Below are 23,823 nucleotides of genomic sequence, written 5' to 3' on the forward strand. Positions count from 1 at the left end.
TGCAGAGAGGGAGGACGATGAGGATGTTGGCGAGGTTGTATGTGGCGAAAACTAAGGAGCTTGGTCCAGAGATGAGGCAAACCATGTACGCAGGAAGAGAGACATTGATGGAGGAAAGGTCAGGATCAAGAAGGCAGTCATTGGAGGAAGAGTTCAGCGACATATCTGGAAGAGAAAAAGAAATGAGAAGTTACAAGTAGCAACATTACTGTTCTGGTTGACTCTCACTGCTCCCATCAGCGTTGTTTCCACACCTGAAGATCAAATTCTGACGATCAGAGTCTGGGATAATCTGACTTTTAGTCCCTGAAAGAGTCAAATTCAGACACGTCCCCTGTCTGTCAATGCCCCACTCCTTCCAAACTCCATGTCCCCACTTTATAATGCATGTTTCCTGCACTATAAATGTGACATTAAAAAGTAAAGAGCACCAACCTGATCAGTATTTGTTTCTGACCTTGCTCCCTCTGTGTCTTCCTTTAGTGGACTCTTCTTCGTGACTGAGTATCTGCTTCCGATGTACTGTACTGGCTGTGTACTGGTCAAATTCAAATATATTTCATTTGCATGACAGAAAACATATAGTCAGCAACAAATAACACAGAACCTGTGAGAACTGCACAGTATACAGACCTCCCCTGCATCAATAATATTGGAATACCCTGCATTTATTACTGTATTTGAATATATTGACATTATCTGGCTGCAGTATTGATCAGTGCATACCGACCATTACATAAAATAATATAAAATTGTTGTTCTTATGATTCAGTTTTTGCACAGATTAAATAAAGAAGGTTAAACATGTTGATCACAGAACTTTAGGGGCGATGGTGGGTGGACAAAGCAAAGCTCGTTCCTGCAGATCTCAGTCTTCAGTTTTCAGGACTTAGGGGCTCAGATAGCAAATCAAAGCCAGGTGTAGCTTAAAATAAAGGAAATGGATGTGCAAAATGAATACTTAGTAAACTAATGTGAAATACAGTATTTATTGGCCCAGTCTGGATCATTGAACTCTGCTTGTAGGTTTGTTTGTTAGCTGTTGTTGTCTGGTCTGTTTTCTGAAGGGTCCTGATGAAATCAGTGCCTGTGTCATTTTCCCACATCAAAAAACCACTTCCTGTCTGATGCCTTCTGTCCTTATGAGGACTCTCACTGACATAACAACTTACAGACCTTAACTCCAACCTTTACCACGTATTTGTTTTTATCCAAACCTGAATCTAACCGTAGCCCTTCAGCCAAGTGTTTACCTTCAAACAGCCCTTTAAAGAAGTGACATCGTGACAAAATGTCCTCATTCAGCCACAACCTCAGGTCCTCACAAAGATAGAACTAGAAGATCACGCACACACAGGTTTACAGAGCAGACAGGTGCTCATGGCACATGCATGGCGCAATTAGTTTTGAATAGCCACCAATTTTAGATACAGCTCATTTGATTCCTGTCAAACAGGTGATAAATGCACCAGTGCTGATGTTGCTCTGTAGCTGCTGGATGTGTAAAATAGCGACTGTTTGCTAAAGAGTTGGTGATATCAGCTTCAACAGTGACAGTGTAACAACAGCACTATCTCTACTGACCCCAAGTGACAATGCCACACTACATACTGTGCAGATTGTGGTTTTATTTGCAGCCACTAGATCAGATTTAGTTTTAGACTTGGTTTGAATTGGTGAAATAACATTACCTATAACCTTCAGCAGATACACACTTGAACATCATCTAATGTTGGACCACTGTGCAGACACACATGGAATAGGTCACATCATGCAGCAAGAGGACGTCAATGTTGGCTATTTGTTTATACACGTCAGATGCAATTGAAAATGCAATGAAAGAAATTGTGAGGGGATTTCTGCTTCTGAACAAACTGAAGCTAAACTGCGTTCCTGGCAAATAGAGTCACAGGAAATAGTAAACCAGCAAACATGAAGTCCAGAAAAAACAACAGCTGCAAGTGACACAAAATCCATCAGCTTGCAAGATAATGGTCAAAGTTCATGAGCTGCAGAAAAAAAAATTAAAAACTGTAGCGATAAGTGAAGGTAAACGTCCAACAGCTGCAGTGCAGGAAGCTCAAGTTATTAATACATAACAATCACAACATTCATTCATTCATACAGTTCATTAAGTTCAATGCAATTTTGACTAAATAAGAGGTTTAAATATCACGTTTTCCCTGTGCCCATGGATAGTAAAATCTGTATTGAAAACATGCATCTGTGCTAAAGCCATCAGTGGATGTGTATGCCATTAAAATATCAATTCAATTAATATCAATCAATATCAATTAAGAGCTATTGAGTGCAATTATAAAGAGCAGAAAAAACAGACTCTGGAAATATAGACCAGCTTCCATATTCCGGAAAAGTCAAAGGCTCTCATCAATCAGGCTACTGACGTTATAAAGCTGAAATTACTTTGAGTCACTGGGGGAAATAAGTTACCTCACTGACCCCATAAATCAGATCAGATCAGATCTTAAAGTGGATTTAAAATTTAAGATTTCAGACTCTCATTGTGGTGTAAGAAATGGCACAACCATTTTATGGCCTCACAGCGTCAGAGCCCTATTGGGGCACAAAAAATGCACAATCCACAATCTAGTGTTTCCATCCTCAAAGCATCTGGTGCAGAAAAATAACAGACTAAAAATATAAATATTGAAGCCTTTATAGAAGCCTAGAATGTGTGGACAATGGACTTTTTCCACACATTATATGATTACATTGGACTTAACTACATGAATAAGAGCAAAGCAGGAGAAACAGTCAACAGGTTCCATTTGAAAGTATTTAATCTGTTGCAGTCAGTCAGGTGTGAGTGGTTACAGTTTTACTGTGGTTATATTTGTACAAATGAAAGAAAACATACATACAAGTCAAAGTCCATCATATTATCTTGAATAAAGCAACAAACAATTCTAAATCAACATCAGTTCATCAATACATTCTGACTTAAATAATATAGAATAAAATCATGTGAGAACAAACCAAGGAGATTGGATTATTGTTCTACTTACCAACAAAAGAAACTTGACCCATTTGCCACCTAGTGGCTAAAATAATAAATTGAGGCCCATTTTGTATCTTTCTATCATTCATGATCTAGCCATATCATTTTTCTATTGTTCTCTGTATTTTAATTTTCTTGTACCTGAAGCGATTTTATTCATGCAAATCTAATCTAATCCTTATTCTCATTGGTTGTTGTTCTTACAACACATCAGTTTTCCTGACCTTTGTAGGAACAGCAAAGGTAAGACCAGACCGCTGGGCAGATTAAACCAGAACTCAAACATTACAATCAAACATTCACAACCTCCTCCGAACACAAACAGCACAGCTATGGTCAGAGTCCAAAGACACCTGAACAACAACACTCCCAGTATGGCCATGATGGTGTAGAACGCCCTCTGCTTTGACTGGTCAACCTTCTGTCTGTCCCTGCCCTGTTCCCCTGGTCCTGGATGAGTCAGAACACAGAGGACAGAAAAGCTACAGAAGGAAATGACGATAAGGAAGAAAAGCAAGACGCAGAGATCCAAGAAGGGACAGTCTGGCACATGACACTATGGCACAAAGCAGCCAAACACACCCAGTGGTGATATTTCTGATTCTGATCCCTCTCTCTCTCCTCAGGCTCAGGTAGGTGATGGGGTGAACGACGGCCAGGTAGCGCTCCACACAGGTCAGGGTGTGGAAGCACATCTGTCCAAGCCAGGTGAAGGTTAAAAAGTTGCCCCCCAACAATAACACCTCAAAATGATTGTTGTAGACACCACAGCAGCAGAGGATGTTCCCAACGACCCCAACCATCTCCATGGCGACCATGTGGTAGGTGAAGCTGTCGGAGTGACTCATGGTCGCTGCTGTGGTGGAGGAGCGCTGTCTCCGCCATCGCTGGAGACCCAGGTAGAGGATGAGGATGCAGAGAGGGAGGAGGACGAGGATGTGGGTGAGGTTGTTTGTGATGAAGACTGGGGAGGTTGGTCCAGAGACGAGGCAAACAATGTACGGAGGAAGAGAGACATTGATGGAGGAAAAGTCAGCCTCAAGAAGGCAGTCATTGGAGGAAGAGTTCAGCGACATATCTGGAAGAGAAAAAGAAAATGTATAGATTATATCTAGTTCATTTCTATCCATCCTCTCTCCTGCCCTCTCCTGTGAGCTCTTAATATAACCCTTAGCAGTGTTTTCAAAGCTAACCCATGAGATTAGGTCTTTGCTGGAGAATATGATGGAGCATTTAGCAGCTAAAGATCCAGATATTTTTCTCAAGAGTTGGTGAATATTAGACTAAAATTCACTGTGTGGACATAAACCTCAAATTAATGCTAATGTTGCAACGTAGCTGCTGAATGTGTGAACATGTACAGAACATGACCAGATGTAAATGTTGGGTTTACAGCTTGTTGTGTTGCCCACAAATGGTTTAAAATAAAAACCAGTTCATTGGTTTAAGTGTAAATTGTAAAATGAACAGTGATTATTTATCTAAAATTAATTGTATTAACCTAAAAAAATCACTGCTTTAAAACTGGGGGACTTGAGACAGATCTGAAGATCAAATTCTGATGATCAGAGTCTGGGATAATCTGACTTTTAGTCCCTAAAAGAGTCAAGTTCAGATACGTCCCCTGTCTGTCAATGCCCCACTGCTTCCAACTGAATCCTAATACTCTCTTCACAGACATCAGGCAAAATACTGTAGAACATTCTACAAGATTTTGCAGGGAACCATTAAAATAAAGTTGTGACACAGACGGCCTTTCCCTAATGTTCCCAGACATATCATCTAAACTGGATCAGCTTGACTAATTTTAATGTACGCTAAAATATTGTATCGGACACAGTTATATTAACACGTCCAACCTCCAGTACTGGGGAAAAAATAATCATAAAAACTATTAAACTATTAAAAACTACACAAAGAATCCTGTGCCACATGCACTTTTGTAATGTTGTTCTGTAATGTAAAGAAGAGCACTGAATGTGTATTACAATGTATGTGCTCTATATAAGCTCAATAAAACATACATAAAAAACTATTAAAAACTAAACTTTATTCTTTCATGTGAATATAGTGTCTTGCTCGAGGACACATCAGAAGCGCCCGCCCTAACAAAGACATCCTTTAACACCAGGCCAATAAGAACCAAACACTGGATTTATGCATCATGAAACAAACAGAGAACAAATGTCAAATCCAGCTGTTAGAGAGTTTTATTAATATTTAACATTTTCAATTTAATTTTTTCTCCTAAGAATAAACTTTAAGTAGGTACTCCTGTTCTGAGAGATCTCCAACAACAACACAAACAACGCTCCATTTATCATCAGTCTCACAGGATTCAAATGACGTGCAACAAAAACGGGTGTTTATTCTAATCACAGAACCTCTGGTGTGTGTCTGCCGAGCTGAGTGGCTGACGTAGCGTCTCCAGGGGAAAATACTATTTGTGTGGTTCACTTTAAAGAAGACATATTGTTTATACAGCAAATCATATGAGCTTTCCAACATGCAAAAAAGCCACAGGCCTGCTCCCACCATATTGTTGACATAATGATAAATAATAAAGGAATGAATGCAGGATATTAGGGATATGAATATTATTGATGCACAGAGGGTCTGTGTGATGTGCAGAACTCTCTGGTTGTGTGTCTCTGTGGATGAATTCATAGTATTTATATTTTAAGTTTTTCTATATAAATTTGACATACATGCATTTATGTATATGAGATGTTATATTTTCAATTTTATTTGTTAGTTTAATTGTTTAGCCTGTGCAGTCTTATTGTTTTTTTATGCAAATAAAATGTTATATTTGAATGACTTTAACTTGACAGAGGTGGAGTGAGGCTGACATACGAGACTGGTGCAGTCAGTGTGGAGCAAATACTCAGACACTGGAGAGACGAAGGTGGAGGTAGATCTGACACAAATCCTGATAAGGTTGGTGTTTTTATTACTTTTTAATATGGCCATCTTCTTAAATTCATGACTGCACTGAAAACAAACTTTATCTTGGTGTTTGGACACTTGCACAGCTCATATTTTATTTTATAAACTCTCCACAGAAACTCTCAGAAGACAGATTTTACACTTAAATCCAAAAAGGTAACTGAAAATGTTAGACTTCAAATATATGTCAGAAAACAGGCATTACAATTTAAAACTGTGTAATGTAAAGAAACGGGCATTTAGCAGATGTGGATTTTCTAATAAGTTGCATTGTGGGAGATGAAGGAACCAATCCATCTCTCACAAATTTCCAACTTTGTGAAGGTGTCTTATGAGACCATTACTTAATCATTTTAACCACATGGGGACAAAACAACGAGCTGTAAACACTGAATTAAGTTGTTTTAACAATGATCCCATAAAGTTGCCTTTTTAAATATTCATCAATATTAATATCAGTTGTTCACTTAATACCTGTAAGTCCAATATTCACCTTCCTTTTAGCTGTGTTTTAGACTTAGCCTCCCAGCTGTAGCTGCTAACTTGGTCTGTCCGATGTTTGGTGGAAACAACACTGATGAGAGCAGTGAGAGTCAACCAGAAAATTTCTTCTTCTCCTCCAGATATGTCCCTGAACTCGTCTTCCAATGACTCCTTTGATCATCCTCACCTTTCCTCCATCAACAACGTTTTTTTGATGCATTGCTTTGTTTCTGGACCAACCTCCCCGGTCTTCATCGTGTTCAACCTCACCCACATCCTCGTCCTCCTCCCTCTCTGCATCCTCATCCTCTACCTGGGTCTCCAGCGATGGCGGAGACAGCGCTCCTCCACCACAGCAGCAACCATGAGTCACTCCGACAGCTTCACCTACCACATGGTCTCCATGGAGATCGTCGGGGTCGTTGGGAGCATCCTCTGCTGCTGTGGTGTCTACAACAATCATTTCAATGTGTTATTGTGGGGGGACAACTTTTTGTCCTTCACCTGGCTTGGACAGGCGTTCTTCCATATCCTCACCTGTGTGGAGCGCTACCTGGCCGTCGTTCACCCCATCACCTACCTGAGCCTGAGGAGAGAGAGAGGGATCAGAATCAGAAATATCACCACTGGGTGTGTTTGGCTGCTTTGTGTCACAGGGACATGGCTGTTGATTTTAGTCAATGGTCTCTTTAATATGTGCATCTTGGTTTTCTCCTTCATCACCATCTCCTTCTGCAGCTTTTCTGTCCTCTGTGTTCTGACTCGTCCAGGACCAGGGGAACAGGGCGGGGACAGAGAGAGGGTTGACCTGTCAAAGCAGAGGGCGTTCTACACCGTCATGGCCATACTGGGAGTGTTGTTGCTCAGGTGTGCCGGGAATATGCTTTGGGCTGTGGGATCTGTGTTGAGAGCAAGTTCCATCTGTTTTTTTAGTATGTGTGATCTCTGGTTTAATCTGCCCAGCAGTCTGGTGTTACCTGTGCTCTTCCTGCAAAGGTCAGGAAAACTAGTGTGTTGTGGAAACAACAACCAATGAAGATAAGAGGTCAGGAGAAAAGATTAGATTGGAGTTGCATAAATGAAATCACTTCAGACACAAGGAAATCAAAATATCTATATTAATATAAAAATATAGCATGAGATTACATAATGCTAGTAATTGTTTTTAAAAAAAAATGGTTTCTTTGCCTCTTAGTGGTATATTCCTGTCTTCATGATTTGTTCTGAATAGCATGTTAGCAAACAGTTATATGTTTTGACAACTGCTTTGGTCTCCACCCACTACTGAGAAAAAAATCTGGCTCTTACCAAATAGTTGCTAGTTGTGTCTGATGTTTGATGCTAGCAGGCAGTGTACGGTGGTTTTACCAGAACTTGTTTACTGGAAACAGAATCCAGATTCTATGGAGCACTGAGACGAAACCATACAGCAAATGTGCTGTGAAACCAAAACAAAGTTAGAAGAGGCTTAAAAGTCATTTCAATTATTGTTAATATACAACTGATCAATGGGGCTGTAACGTTTAATAGAGTAATAGAAAATCTAAATGTTGGACTAAGTATAGTAACAAAATAACAAAACTGAGAGTCTACAGCCACGCTTGAAGCTAGAGGTACGCACTTTCGCATTAACATTGCTAAGATGTTAGCACTGGTATATATTTTTTTTTACCATGCTCACCATCTTAGTTTAGTGCACTTGGATGCTAACATCTGCGAATTAGCACTAAACACAAAGCACAGTTTCCTCATGGTAGCCTGGACGCTACAGTGACTCGCCTACAGAGGTCAGGAAAAATAATGTGTTGTAAGAACAACATCCAATGAGAATAAGGATTAGATTAGATTTGCATGAATAAAATCGCTTCAGGTACAAGAAAATTAAAATACAGAGAACAATAGAAAAATGATATGGTTAGATTATGAATGATAGAAAGATACAAAAAGGGCCTCAATTTATTTTTTTAGCCACTAGGTGGCAGAATTCGGATGATCCAGAACGCGGCGGCGTGCCTGGTCTACAACCAACCCAAAAGGTCACATGTCACCCCGCTGCTCATCGAGCTCCACTGGCTACCTGTTGCAGCCCGCATTAAGTTCAAATCTCTAATGTTTGCCTACAAAGTTGTCTCTGGTACTGCATCTACCTACTTGAACGCCCTGGTACAGGCATATGCTTCCTCACGACCGTTGCGCTCCTCTAATGAACGATGCCTGGCTCTGCCACCCATTCGTTCAAGGCAATCCAAACTCTTCTCTCACGTTGTCCCCCGTTGGTGGAACGCACTGCCACTTCCTACCAGAGCAGGGGCATCCCTCTCTACCTTTAAAAAACTCCTGAAGACCCAGCTCTTCAGAGAGCACCTTCTCTCCTAGCACTACATGACAAATCTACACATAAAGAATCGTCACTAGCGCTTATTGCTGCGCGAACACTTCTTATCGCACTTAACCTTGATTGTTCCCCTTTCTGTAAGTTGCTTTGGATAAAAGCATCTGCTAAATGACTAAATGAAATGAAATAAATGAGAATAACTCCAGACCAAGCTGACAGACACACAGCCCTGATATAATGGAGCTGCTGCCCTGTTGTTAGCTTAGCTGCACCTGTGATTTAGTCTGAACCAGCTGCTGTGTCCAATAGAAATCAACTAAACTCCTGTAGAGTTTCAGCTTAAACCTGCTGCAGACCCAGTTTAACTGACATTTAAGTTCAGTCGCCTATAATGACAGATTTATCCAGATCAGATCATTTTATGTATTTATAAAATGTCAATTCTCATAACATGTATGTTCTTTTAATAACTGTCAGAACAGAAAAGAACAGGTTGGTGGTCAAGGCTGCCCCCTGCTGGCCAAACAGTGTCAACATGGAATAGGTCACAACATGCAGCAAGAGGACGTCAATGTGGGTTATTTGTTTATACAAGTCAGATGCAATTGAAAATGCAATGACTGAAGAAATTGTGAGGGGATTTCTGCTTCTGAACAAGCTGAAGCTAAACTGCGTTGCTGCCTTGAATTTGTATGAAGCAGCTGAAGCAGTAGTGAGAAATGGAAAGCACAAGCAGTGAAAAAGTTTAAAAGTGAGTCTTCCTGTACTGAGGGAAAAACCAGGCTGCGTTGCCTCATGTGTAACACTATAAATCCCAATTCACTCACTCACAGCCTGCACATGAAGGTTGTACTTTAATACAGTTACATGAAGGTTGTGAGAACATCTGACACTAAATAAACGTGTCACATGACCATTGTCTGAGTTTCTGTCAATTTCAAACCAAATGATAAAATTTGTTTTCATATCAGAACTCTGTCATATCAACTGGGAATATCTGGTATACATGACACAAAGCTTTTGAGTTGGAGACACCAATGTAGAATTTGTGAACTATTTGCTCAATCTTGTGATTGTTGTTAAATGATTTTCTTTTGGAAAAACTGTTGAGCGCTGCAACCTCTTTAGAATAGAGTGTCTATGTGCACTGTGTTCATAGTTTTATAGAAGTAAAATTTGCTGAATTTCTCGTGAGCATTTGATTCACTTGAACTGTAGAAAAAAAGGAAAGAAATTTGAGAAAACATGGTAATTTTCACAGACTGAACTGAACTGTGTTAATAATACATCTGTGGCCTTAATATTATGATTAAAATACTTGTAAACCTGTTGTCTGGAAGCTATTGTGATATAATCTATAATAACTGCAATATGTTGAAGGACTTCACTTTAGTTTACGATGTAGTTCTGTCATAAAGGACCATCTAAGAAAGTCTAATGAGAGTCTAACAGTAGGAAATAAAGATGCAATGAGCTCTGACAGCTTCCACTCATGTTTGTGACACATGGGAGTACAAACTATCTAACTGCAGCCTGAACGGGACTGTGGACAATATCAATAAACTTATTTATTCAGTGTCTCCAATTTGTGAGTTTCTTCCCAAACAATAAACATCAATGTTTCAGTTGTATACAATTCATTTATGTTACCATGCAGTGATCCATCTTCCCAGTCAAAAAGATTCTCTGATAAAGTAAAATCAAAACCTCCTGTTCTGCTGGACTTATCTCCCGATCTGGAGACAGGTGTGATGAAGGGAAGGAGATCCGGGTACTTTACTGAAAGGCTGTGGAGTGTACACAGATGCAGGCATCGGTTACTGCTACGGTATTGTTTTGTCATCTGTTCAAAGACTTTCATCAGTCAGGTTACTGACGTTATAAAGCTGAAATTACTTTGAGTCACTGAGGGAAATAAGTTACCACACTGACCCCATAATCTACAACAGATTTTAAAGTGGATATAAAATTTAAGATTTCAGACTCTCATTTTGGTGTAAGAAATGACACAAACATTTTATGGCCTCACAGCATCAGAGTCCCGTTCATTGTTAAAGAGCAAACTTCTCCCTCTGGTTTCTAACTTTAGAGGAGAAAAATAACAGACTAAAAATATAAATATTGAAGCCTTTATAGAAGCCTAGAATGTGTGGACAATGGACTTTTTGCACACATTATACAATGACACTGGACTTGACTTCAATAAGAGCAAAGCAGGAGAAACAGTCAACAGGTTCCATTTGAAAGTATTTAATCTGTTGCAGTCAGTCAGGTGTGAGTGGTTACAGTTTTACTGTGGTTATATTTGTACAAATGAAAGAAAACATACATACAAGTCAAAGTCCATCATATTATCTTGAATAAAGCAACAAACAATTCTAAATCAATACCAGTACATCAATACATTCTGACTTTAAATATAAAATCATGTGAGAACAAACCAAGGAGATTAAATTATTGTTCTACTTACCAACAAAATAAACTTGACCCAAAGAAATATAAAGAAATAAACGACTCATTCAACACACTCAAATGTGAAATGATGGAAGGAAGCAGCTCAACTGAAGGTCAAACAGAGAACGATCTCAGGACACAGAACAAAGAAAACTCAAGTCACCCGTGTGAGCTGACCAGAACACCTATGCTCTTCAGGCCAGCAGTCATGTGACCCCACTTCTCACAGTATGTGTTATTCAAGTAAAGATAGAGAAATGCTGTAATCCAATTAGCATTTTCATTTTCACACATTCATGTGGGAGTTGAAATGAAAATTGAAACTTTGTTGTCAATTAATGTTCAAAGACTATATTCAAATACAACAAACAAACATGGCCTCAGTCCATTGCATGTACATTTACATGTCACTGCGCTGTTTTGGGGTCAAAATGTAAATGAAAATACGATGAGTCCTCTCATTAAGTGTCTGGGGCAGTGGCAGCAGGTTGTTTTACTGCTCTCTGTATGAAACTGTGTTTATAGCAATACAACTCAATGGAAATCACCAGTGGTCTCTGACTTTTACACCCCACTGGTGGGTCTGACAATACATGTATGATTATTTGTTTCTGTGACTTCTTTGTTTGTCAGATGATTAGTTACTTTTTCTGGTGTAATGTTGAACTAATGAAGAAAAGACACAGTGAATTGTTAAATGATGTAAGTTTGACAGTTCTTAAAAGAACATATATGTTAAAAAAAAAAAAATTGACATTTTATAAATGCATATAATAAATCTGTCATTATAGGCGACTGAACATAAGTATTAAAAGAACATACATGTTATGAGAATTGACATTTTATAAATACATAAAATGATGTGAGCTGTATAAATCTGTCGTTATAGGCAACTGAACTTAAATCTCTGTTAAACTGGGTCTGCAGCAGGTTTAAGTTGAACCTCTACAGGAGTTTAGTTGATTTCTACTGGACACAACAGCTGGTTCAGACTAAATCACAGGTGCAGCTAAGCTAACAACAGAGCAGCAGCTCCATTATATCAGGGCTGCGTGTGTGTCAGCTTGGTCTGGAGTTATTCTGCCACCTAGTGGCCAAATAAATCAATTGCGGCACTTTTTGTATCTTTCTATCATTCATAATCTAACCATATCATTTTTGTTCTCTGTATTTTAATTTTCTTGTATCTGAAGCAATTTTATTCATGCAAATCTAATCTAATCCTTATTCTCATTGGATGTTGTTTTCGTAACACATTAGTTTTCCTGACTTTTGTAGGAACAGCACAGGTAAGACCAGACTGCTGGGCAGATTAAACCACAAATCAAGCATCAACATCAAACATTCACAACCTCCTCCCGACACAAACAGCACAGCTGAAATCATAGTCCAAAGACACCTGAACAACAACACTCCCAGTATGGCCATGACGGTGTAGAACGCCCTCTGCTTTGACTGGTCAACCTTCTCTCTGTCCCCGCCCTGTTCCCCTGGTCCTGGACGAGTCAGAACACAGAGGACAGAAAAGCTGCAGAAGGAAATCACGATAAGGAAGAAAAGCAAGACGCAGAGATACAAGAGAGCACTGTCTAACATCAACAGACATGTCAATATGACACAAAGCAGCCAAACACACCCAGTGGTGATATTTCTGATTCTGATGCCTCTCTCTCTCCTCAGGCTCAGGTAGGTGATGGGGTGAACGACGGCCAGGTAGCGCTCCACACAGGTCAGGATGTGGAAGCACATTTGTCCAAGCCAGGTGAAGGTTAAAAAGTTGCCCCCCCACAATAACACCTCAAAATGATTGTTGTAGACACCACAGAAGCAGAGGATGTTCCCAACGACCCCAACCATCTCCATGGCGACCATGTGGTAGGTGAAGCTGTCGGAGTGACTCATGGTCGCTGCTGTGGTGGAGGAGCGCTGTCTCCGCCATCGCTGGAGACCCAGGTAGAGGATGAGGATGCAGAGAGGGAGGAGGACGAGGATGTTGGTGAGGTTGAACATTATGATGACTGGGGAGCTTGGTCCAGAGACGAGGCAAACCATGAACGCAGGAAGAGAGATGTTGATGGAGGAAAGGTCAGGATCAAGAAGGCAGTCATTGGAGGAAGAGTTCAGCGACATATCTGGAAGAGAAAAAGAAAATGTATAGATTATATCTAGTTCATTTCTATCCATCCTCTCTCCTGCCCTCTCCTGTGAGCTCTTAATATAACCCTTAGCAGTGTTTTCAAAGCTAACCCATGAGATAAGGTCTTTGCTGGAGAACATAATGGAGCATTTAGCAGCTAAAGATCCAGATATTTTTCTCAAGAGTTGGTTAATATTAGACTAAAATTCACTGTGTGGACATAAAAACTGATGCTAATGTTGCAACGTAGCTGCTGAATGTGTGAACATGTACATGAACCTGAAGAGGTGACCAAATGTAAATGTTGGGTTTACAGCTTGTTGTGTTGCCCACAAATGGCTTAAAATAAAAACCAGTTCATTGGTTTGAGTGTAAATTTTAAAATGAACAGTGATTATTCATCTAAAATTAATTGTATTAACCTAAAAAAATAAATCTGTGGAGGAAAACCACTGCTTTAAAACTGGGGGACTTGAGACAGATCTGAAGATCAAATTCTGATGATCAGAGTCTGGGATAATCTGACTTTTAGTCCCTAAAAGAGTCAAGTTCAGACACGTCCCCTGTCTGTCAATGCGCCACTGCTTCCAAACTCCATGTCCCCACTTTATAATGCATGTTTCCTGCACTATAAATGTGACATTAAAAAGTAAAGAACACCAACCTGATCAGTATTTGTTTCTGACCTTCCTCCCTCTGTGTCTTCCTTTAGTGGACTCTTCTTCGTGACTGAGTATCTGCTTCAGATGTACTGTACTGGCTGTGTACTGGTCAAATTCAAATATGTTTCATTTGCATGACAGAAAACATATAGTCAGCAACAAATAACACAGAACCTGTGAGAACTGCACAATATACAGACCTCCCCTGCATCAATAATATTGGAATACCCTGCATTTATTACTGTATTTGAATATATTGACATTATCTGGCTGCGGTATTGATCAGTGCATACCGACCATTACATAAAATAATATAAAATTGTTGTTCTTATGATTCAGTTTTTGCACAGATTAAATAAAGAAGGTTAAACATGTTGATCACAGAACTTTAGAGGCGATGGTGGGTGGACAAAGCAAAGCTCGTTCCTGCAGATCTCAGTCTTCAGTTTTCAGGACTTAGGGGCTCAGATAGCAAATCAAAGCCAGGCGTAGCTTAAAATAAAGGAAATGGATGTGCAAAATGAATACTTAGTAAACTAATGTGAAATACAATATTTATTGGCCCAGTCTGGATCATTGAACTCTGCTTGTAGGTTTGTTTGTTAGCTGATGTTGTCTGGTCTGTTTTCTGAAGGGTCCTGATGAAATCAGTGCCTGTGTCATTTTCCCACAGCAAAAAAAGCCCTGAGTTGGTTGCAGCAACCACTTCCTGTCTGATGCCTTCTGTCCTTATGAGAACTCTCACTGACATAACAACTTACAAACCTTAACTCCAACCTTCACCACATATTTGTTTTTATCCAAACCTGAATCTAACCGTAGCCCTTCAGCCAAGTGTTTACCTTCAAACAGCCCTTTAAAGAAGTGACATCGTGACAAAATGTCCTCATTCAGCCACAACCTCAGGTCCTCACAAAGATAGAACTAGAAGATCACGCACACACAGGTTTACAGAGTGGGCAGGTGCTCATGGCACATGCATGGCACAATTTGATTTGAATAGCCACCAGTTTTAGATACAGCTCATTTGATTCCTGTCAAACAGGTGATAAATGCACCAGTGCTGATGTTGCTCTGTAGCTGCTGGATGTGTAAAATAGCGACTGTTTGCTAAAGAGTTGGTGATATCAGCTTCAACAGTGACAGCGTAACAACAGCACTATCTCTACTGACCCCAAGTGACAATGCCACACTACATACTGTGCAGATTGTGGTTTTATTTGCAGCCACTAGATCAGATTTAGTTTTAGACTTGGTTTGAATTGGTGAAATAACATTCGCTATAATCTTCAGCAGATACACACTTGAACATCATCTAATGTTGGACCACTGTGCAGACACACAACACACTGGGAAGACAACATTTCCCATCATGCATGGTTAAACTGATGCATTTGGTTTGACCTGGAGACCTCAGTTATCCCTTAGAGTAAATTCTACATTGGTCATTTGGCTGCATAGAGAATTAGAAGCCACGTAGAGACATCACATGAGATGAGTGACTCTATTTGATTTGAATACACACCAGATATTTGAATCTAGTAATTTATCGCTTCAGATACAAGAAAATTAAAAGACAGAACGGTAGAAAAATGATATGGTTAGATCATGAATGATAGAAAGATACAAAAAGGGCCTCAATTAATTTTTTAGCCACTAGGTGGCAGAATAACTCCAGACCAAGCTGACAGACACGCAGCCCTGATATAATGGAGCTGCTGCTCTGTTGTTAGCTTAGCTGCACCTGTGATTTAGTCTGAACCAGCTGCTGTGTCCAGTAGAAATCAACTAAACTCCTGTAGAGGTTCAACTTAAACCTGCTGCAGACCCAGTTTAACTGAGATTTAAGTTCAGTTGCCTATAATGACAGATTTATCCAGATCACATCATTTTATGTATTTATAAAATGTCAATTCTTATAACATGTATGTTCTTTTAAGAACTGTCAGAACAGAAAAGAACAGGTCGGTGGTCAAGGCTGCCCCCTGCTGGCCAAACAGTGTCAACATGGAATAGGTCACAACATGCAGCAAGAGGACGTCAATGTGGGTTATTTGTTTATACAAGTCAGATGCAATTGAAAATGCAATGACTGAAGAAATTGTGAGGGGATTTCTGCTTCTGAACAAACTGAAGCTAAACTGCGTTCCTGGCAAATAGAGTCACAGGAAATAGTAAACCAGCAAACATGAAGTCCAGAAAAAACAACAGCTGCAAGTGACACAAAATCCATCAGCTTGCAAGATAATGGTCAAAGTTCATGAGCTGCAGAAAAAAAAATTAAAAACTGTAGCGATAAGTGAAGGTAAACGTCCAACAGCTGCAGTGCAGGAAGCTCAAGTTATTAATACATAACAATCACAACATTCATTCATTCATACAGTTCATTAAGTTCAATGCAATTTTGACTAAATAAGAGGTTTAAATATCACGTTTTCCCTGTGCCCATGGATAGTAAAATCTGTATTGAAAACATGCATCTGTGCTAAAGCCATCAGTGGATGTGTATGCCATTAAAATATCAATTCAATTAATATCAATCAATATCAATTAAGAGCTATTGAGTGCAATTATAAAGAGCAGAAAAAACAGACTCTGGAAATATAGACCAGCTTCCATATTCTGGAAAAGTCAAAGGCTCTCATCAATCAGGCTACTGACGTTATAAAGCTGAAATTACTTTGAGTCACTGGGGGAAATAAGTTACCTCACTGACCCCATAATCTACAACAGATTTTAAAGTGGATTTAAAATTTAAGATTTCAGACTCTCATTGTGGTCCAGGGCAGTGGAAAAATTGAAATCAGACTACACTGATGTCAAGCAGTGTACAGCGTCTATATTACCTCCAAGATATGGTTTACAAAGTTGTCTCTACTTGATGTTGATGCTTCCTTTTTTTCTTTCATCTACTATTTTTTTTTTTTTGGATGTTTTTTGGGGGGGCTTGTTTCACCCATGTGTCATCCACCAGGGGGAGGGCCCTTATAGCCCATCTGTTGTTAGTTTGTGTCTTCATTTTTGTTTCTTTGCTTTGTGTTTACTTTTGTCTGATGTCTATTTTTCAGTGTAATGCATAGTGCTTTGGGTATGCCTGTTGTTTTTTGTGCTCCACTGAAATAGTGTAACCTGCAGAATGTATAAAACACATTTTTGTAAACAAGTGAACTATGTAATGGCATGGACAAATAAACTATAGCCAGCAGTTTATATGAGCTATTGCTGGGGATGGTTATGTCAGAGTCTGAATCCTACTACTCTCTCCACAGACATCAGGCAAAACACTGTAGAACATTCTACAAGATACAGTTATATTAACACGTCCAACCTCCAGTACTGGGGAAAAAATAATCATAAAAACTATTAAACTATTAAAAACTACACAAAGAATCCTGTGCCACATGCACTTTTGTAATGTTGTTCTGTAATGTAAAGAAGAGCACTGAATGTGTATTACAATGTATGTGCTCTATATAAGCTCAATAAAACATACATAAAAAACTATTAAAAACTAAACTTTATTCTTTCATGTGAATATAGTGTCTTGCTCGAGGACACATCAGAAGCGCCCGCCCTAACAAAGACATCCTTTAACACCAGGCCAATAAGAACCAAACACTGGATTTATGCATCATGAAACAAACAGAGAACAAATGTCAAATCCAGCTGTTAGAGAGTTTTATTAATATTTAACATTTTCAATTTAATTTTTTCTCCTAAGAATAAACTTTAAGTAGGTACTCCTGTTCTGAGAGATCTCCAACAACAACACAAACAACGCTCTATTTATCATCAGTCTCACAGGATTCAAATGACGTGCAACAAAAACGGGTGTTTATTCTAATCACAGAACCTCTGGTGTGTGTCTGCCGAGCTGAGTGGCTGACGTAGCGTCTCCAGGGGAAAATACTATTTGTGTGGTTCACTTTAAAGAAGACATATTGTTTATACAGCAAATCATATGAGCTTTCCAACATGCAAAAAAGCCACAGGCCTGCTCCCACCATATTGTTGACATAATGATAAATAATAAAGGAATGAATGCAGGATATTAGGGATATGAATATTATTGATGCACAGAGGGTCTGTGTGATGTGCAGAACTCTCTGGTTGTGTGTCTTTGTGGAAGAATTCATAGTATTTATCATTTAAATCTTTCTTTATAAATTTGACATACATGCATTTATGTATATGAGATGCTATATTTTCAATTTTATTTGTTAGTTTAATTGTTTAGCCTGTGCAGTCTTATTGTTTTTTTATGCAAATAAAATGTTATATTTGAATGACTTTAACTTGACAGAGGTGGAGTGAGGCTGACATACGAGACTGGTGCAGTCAGTGTGGAGCAAATACTCAGACACTGGAGAGACGAAGGTGGAGGTAGATCTGACACAAATCCTGATAAGGTTGGTGTTTTTATTACTTTTTAATACGACCATCTTCTTAAATTCATGACTGCACTGAAAACAAACTTTATCTTGGTGTTTGGACACTTGCACAGCTCATATTTTATTTTATAAACTCTCCACAGAAACTCTCAGAAGACAGATTTTACACTTAAATCCAAAAAGGTAACTGAAAATGTTAGACTTCAAATATATGTCAGAAAACAGGCATTACAATTTAAAACTGTGTAATGTAAAGAAACGGGCATTTAGCAGATGTGGATTTTCTAATAAGTTGCATTGTGGGAAATGAAGGAACCAATCCATCTCTCACAAATTTCCAACTTTATGAAGGTGTCTTATGAGACCATTACTTAATCATTTTAACCACATGGGGACAAAACAACGAGCTGTAAACACTGAATTAAGTTGTTTTAACAATGATCCCATAAAGTTGCCTTTTTAAATATTCATCAATATTAATATCAGTTGTTCACTTAATACCTGTAAGTCCAATATTCACCTTCCTTTTAGCTGTGTTTTAGACTTAGCCTCCCAGCTGTAGCTGCTAACTTGGTCTGTCCGATGTTTGGTGGAAACAACACTGATGAGAGCAGTGAGAGTCAACCAGAAAATTTCTTCTTCTCCTCCAGATATGTCGCTGAACTCGTCTTCCAATGACTCCTTTGATCATCCTCACCTTTCCTCCGTGAACAACGTTTTTTTGATGCATTGCTTTGTTTCTGGACCAACCTCCCCGGTCTTCATCGTGTTCAACCTCACCCACATCCTCGTCCTCCTCCCTCTCTGCATCCTCATCCTCTACCTGGGTCTCCAGCGATGGCGGAGACAGCGCTCCTCCACCACAGCAGCGACCACGAGTCACTCCGACAGCTTCACCTACCACATGGTCTCCATGGAGATTGTCGGGGTCTTTGGAAGCATCCTCTGCTGCTGTGGTGTCTACAACAATCATTTTGAGGTGTTATTGTGGGGGGGCAACTTTTTAACCTTCACCTGGCTTGGACAGGCGTTCTTCCACATCCTCACCTGTGTGGAGCGCTACCTGGCCGTCGTTCACCCCATCACCTACCTGAGCCTGAGGAGAGAGAGAGGGATCAGAATCAGAAATATCACCACTGGGTGTGTTTGGCCGCTTTGTGTCACAGTGTCATGGCTGTTGATTTTAGTCAGTGACCACTTTGGTATGTGCATCTTGGTTTTCTCCTTCATCCCCATCTCCTTCTGCAGCTTTTCTGTCCTCTGTGTTCTGACTCGTCCAGGACCAGGGGAACAGGGCGGGGACAGAGAGAGGGTTGACCTGTCAAAGCAGAGGGCGTTCTACACCGTCATGGCCATACTGGGAGTGTTGTTGCTCAGGTGTGCCGGGAATATGCTTTGGGCTGTGGGATCTGTGTTGAGAGCAAGTTCCATCTGTTTTTTTAGTATGTGTGATCTCTGGTTTAATCTGCCCAGCAGTCTGGTGTTACCTGTGCTCTTCCTGCAAAGGTCAGGAAAACTAGTGTGTTGTGGAAACAACAACCAATGAAGATAAGAGGTCAGAAGAAAAGATTAGATTAGAGTTGCATAAATGAAATCACTTCAGACACAAGGAAATCAAAATGTCCATATAAATAGAAAAATATACCATTAGATTACAAAATGCAATAATTAAATCCAAAAAAATGGTTTCTTTGCCTCTTAGTGGTATATTCCTGTCTTCATGATTTGTTCTGAATAGCATGTTAGCAAACAGTTATATGTTTTGACATCTGCTTTGGTCTCCACCCACTACTGAGAAAAAAATCTGGCTCTTACCAAATAGTTGCTAGTTGTGTCTGATGTTTGATGCTAGCAGGCAGTGTGTAGAATCCAGGTTCTATGGAGCACTGAGACTAAACCATATAGTAAATGTGCTGTGAAACCAAAACAAAGTTAGAAGAAGCTTAAAAGTCATTTTAATCATTGTTAATATACAACTGATAAATTTGGCTGTAATATTTAATAGAGTAAAAGAAAATCTAAATGTTGGACTAAGTATAGTAACAAAATAACAAACTGAGAGTCTACAGCCACGCTTGAAGCTAGAGGTACACACTTTAGCATTAACATTGCTAAGATGTTAGTGCTGGTACATTTTTTTTTTACCATGCTCACCATCTTAGTTTAGTGCGCTTGCATGCTAACATCTGCTAATTAGCACAAAACACAAAGCACAGTTTCCTCATGGTAGCCTGGACGCTACAGTGACTCGCCTACAAAGGTCAGGAAAACTAATGTGTTGTAAGAACAACATCCAATGAGAATAAGGATTAGATTTGCATGAATAAAATCACTTCAGATTTTAGTAGAAATCCTCAGTTAGGTGGCAGAATAACTCCAGACCAAGCTGACAGACACACAGCCCTGATATAATGGAGCTGCTGCTCTGTTGTTAGCTTAGCTGCACCTGTGATTTAGTCTGAACCAGCTGTTGTGTCCAGTAGAAATCAACTAAACTCCTGTAGAGGTTCAACTTAAACCTGCTGCAGACCCAGTTTGACTGAGATTTAAGTTCAGTCGCCTATAATGACAGATTTATCCAGATCACGTCATTTTATGTATTTATAAAATGTCAATTCTCATAACATGTATGTTCTTTTAAGAACTGTCAGAACAGAAAAGAACAGGTTGGTGGTCAAGGCTGCCCCCTGCTGGCCAAACAGTGTCAACATGGAATAGGTCACAACATGCAGCAAGAGGACGTCAATGTGGGTTATTTGTTTTTACAAGTCAGATGGAATTGAAAATGCAATGACTGAAGAAATTGTGAGGGGATTTCTGCTTCTGAACAAACTGAAGCTAAACTGCGTTGCTGCCTTGAATTTGTATGAAGCAGCTGAAGCAGTAGTGAGAAATGGAAAGCACAAGCAGTGAAAAAGTTTAAAAGTGAGTCTTCCTGTACTGAGGGAAAAACCAGGCTGCGTTGCCTCATGTGTAACACTATAAATCCCAATTCACTCACTCACAGCCTGCACATGAAGGTTGTACTTTAGTACAGTTACATGAAGGTTGTGAGAACATCTGACACTAAATAAACGTGTCACATGACCATTGTCTGAGTTTCTGTCAATTTCAAACCAAATGATAAAATTTGTTTTCATATCAGAACTCTGTCATATCACCTGGGAATATCTGTTATACATGACACAAAGCTTTTGAGTTGGAGACACCAATGTAGAATTTGTGAACTATTTGCTCAATCTTGTGATTGTTGTTAAATGATTTTCTTTTGGAAAAACTGTTGAGCGCTGCAACCTCTTTAGAATAGAGTGTCTATGTGCACTGTGTTCATAGTTTTAGAAGTAAAATTTGCTGAATTTCTCGTGAGCATTTGATTCACTTGAACTGTAGAAAAAAAAGGAAAGAAATGTGAGAAAACATGGTAATTTTCACAGACTGAACTGTGTTAATAATACATCTGTGGCCTTAATATTATGATTAAAATACTTGTAAACCTGTTGTCTGGAAGCTATTGTGATATAATCTATAAAAACTGCATAAAGGACCATCTAAGAAAGTCTAATGAGAGTCTAACAGTAGGAAATAAAGATGCAATGAGCTCTGACAGCTTCCACTCATGTTTGTGACACATGGGAGTACAAACTATCTAACTGCAGCCTGAATGGGACTGTGGACAATATCAATAAACTTATTTATTCAGTGTCTCCAATTTGTGAGTTTCTTCCCAAACAATAAACATCAATGTTTCAATTGTATACAATTCATTTATGTTACCATGCAGTGATCCATCTTCCCAGTCAAAAAGATTCTCTGATAAAGTAAAATCAAAACCTCCTGTTCTGCTGGACTTATCTCCCGATCTGGAGACAGGTGTGATGAAGGGAAGGAGATCCGGGTACTTTACTGAAAGGCTGTGGAGTGTACACAGATGCAGGCATCGGTTACTGCTACGGTATTTTTTTGTCGTCTGTTCAAAGACTTTCATCAGTCAGGTTACTGACGTTATAAAGCTGAAATTATTTTGAGTCACTGGGGGAAATAAGTTGCCACACTGACCCCATAATCTACAACAGATTTTAAAGTGGATATAAAATTTAAGATTTCAGACTCTCATTTTGGTATAAGAAATGACACAAACATTTTATGGCCTCACAGCATCAGAGCCCCGTTCGTTGTTAAAGAGCAAACTTCTCCCTCTGGTTTCTAACTTTAGAGGAGAAAAATAACAGACTAAAAATATAAATATTGAAGCCTTTATAGAAGCCTAGAATGCGTGGACAATGGACTTTTTGCACACATTATACAATGACACTGGACTTGACTTCATGAATAAGAGCAAAGCAGGAGAAACAGTCAACAGGTTCCATTTGAAAGTATTTAATCTGTTGCAGTCAGTCAGGTGTGAGTGGTTACAGTTTTACTGTGGTTATATTTGTACAAATGAAAGAAAACATACATACAAGTCAAAGTCCATCATATTATCTTGAATAAAGCAACAAACAATTCTAAATCAATACCAGTACATCAATACATTCTGACTTTGAATATAAAATCATGTGAGAACAAACCAAGGAGATTAAATTATTGTTCTACTTACCAACAAAATAAACTTGACCCAAGGAAATATAAAGAAATAAACTACTCACTCAACACACTCAAAGGTGAAATGATGGAGGGAAGCAGCTCAACTGAAGGTCAAACAGAGAACGAGCTCAGGACACAGAACAAAGGAAACTCAAGTCACCTGTGTGAGCTGACCCGTCATTTTAACACACTCATGTGGGAGTTAAAATGAAAACTGAAAAGTTGTTGTCAATTAATGTTCAAAGACTATATTCAAATTCAACAAACAAACATGGCCTCAGTCCATTGCATGTACATTTACATGTCACTGCGCTGTTTTGGGGTCAAAATGTAAATGAAAATATGATGTGTCCTCTCATTAAGTGTCTGGGGCAGTGGCAGCAGGTTGTTTTACTGCTCTGTGTATGAAACTGTGTTTATAGCAATACCACTCAATGGAAATCACCAGTGGTCTCTGACCTTTACACCCCACTGGTGGGTCTGACATGTATGATTATTTGTTTCTGTGACTTCTTTGTTTGTCAGATGATTAGTTACTTTTTCTGGTGTAATGTTGAACTAATGAAGAAAAGACACAGTGAATTGTTAAATGATGTAAGTTTGACAGTTCTTAAAAGAACATATATGTTAAAAAAAAAAAAATTGACATTTTATAAATGCATATAATAAATCTGTCATTATAGGCGACTGAACATAAGTATTAAAAGAACATACATGTTATGAGAATTGACATTTTATAAATACATAAAATGATGTGAGCTGTATAAATCTGTCGTTATAGGCAACTGAACTTAAATCTCTGTTAAACT

The 23,823-nt window shown here is 39.0% G+C and overlaps 1 long non-coding RNA gene across 1 annotated transcript; it reads right to left on the bottom strand.

Moving 5' to 3' along the window:
* Positions 1-12,488: 12,488 nt before the first annotated feature.
* LOC139607252 (uncharacterized) lies at positions 12,489-23,683 on the bottom strand. Its single transcript, XR_011684819.1, has 3 exons — positions 23,028-23,683; positions 22,205-22,341; positions 12,489-14,144 (listed from the first exon to the last, which is right to left on the bottom strand). It is a non-coding gene; the product is annotated as an uncharacterized lncRNA (long non-coding RNA).
* Between the last annotated feature and the right edge of the window lie 140 nt (positions 23,684-23,823).

This window comes from Trachinotus anak, unplaced genomic scaffold, assembly GCF_046630095.1.
Source record: "Trachinotus anak isolate AG129_WGS33_773 ecotype Australia unplaced genomic scaffold, CSIRO_AGI_Tana_v1 ptg000023l, whole genome shotgun sequence".
Lineage (NCBI taxonomy): Eukaryota > Metazoa > Chordata > Actinopteri > Carangiformes > Carangidae > Trachinotus > Trachinotus anak.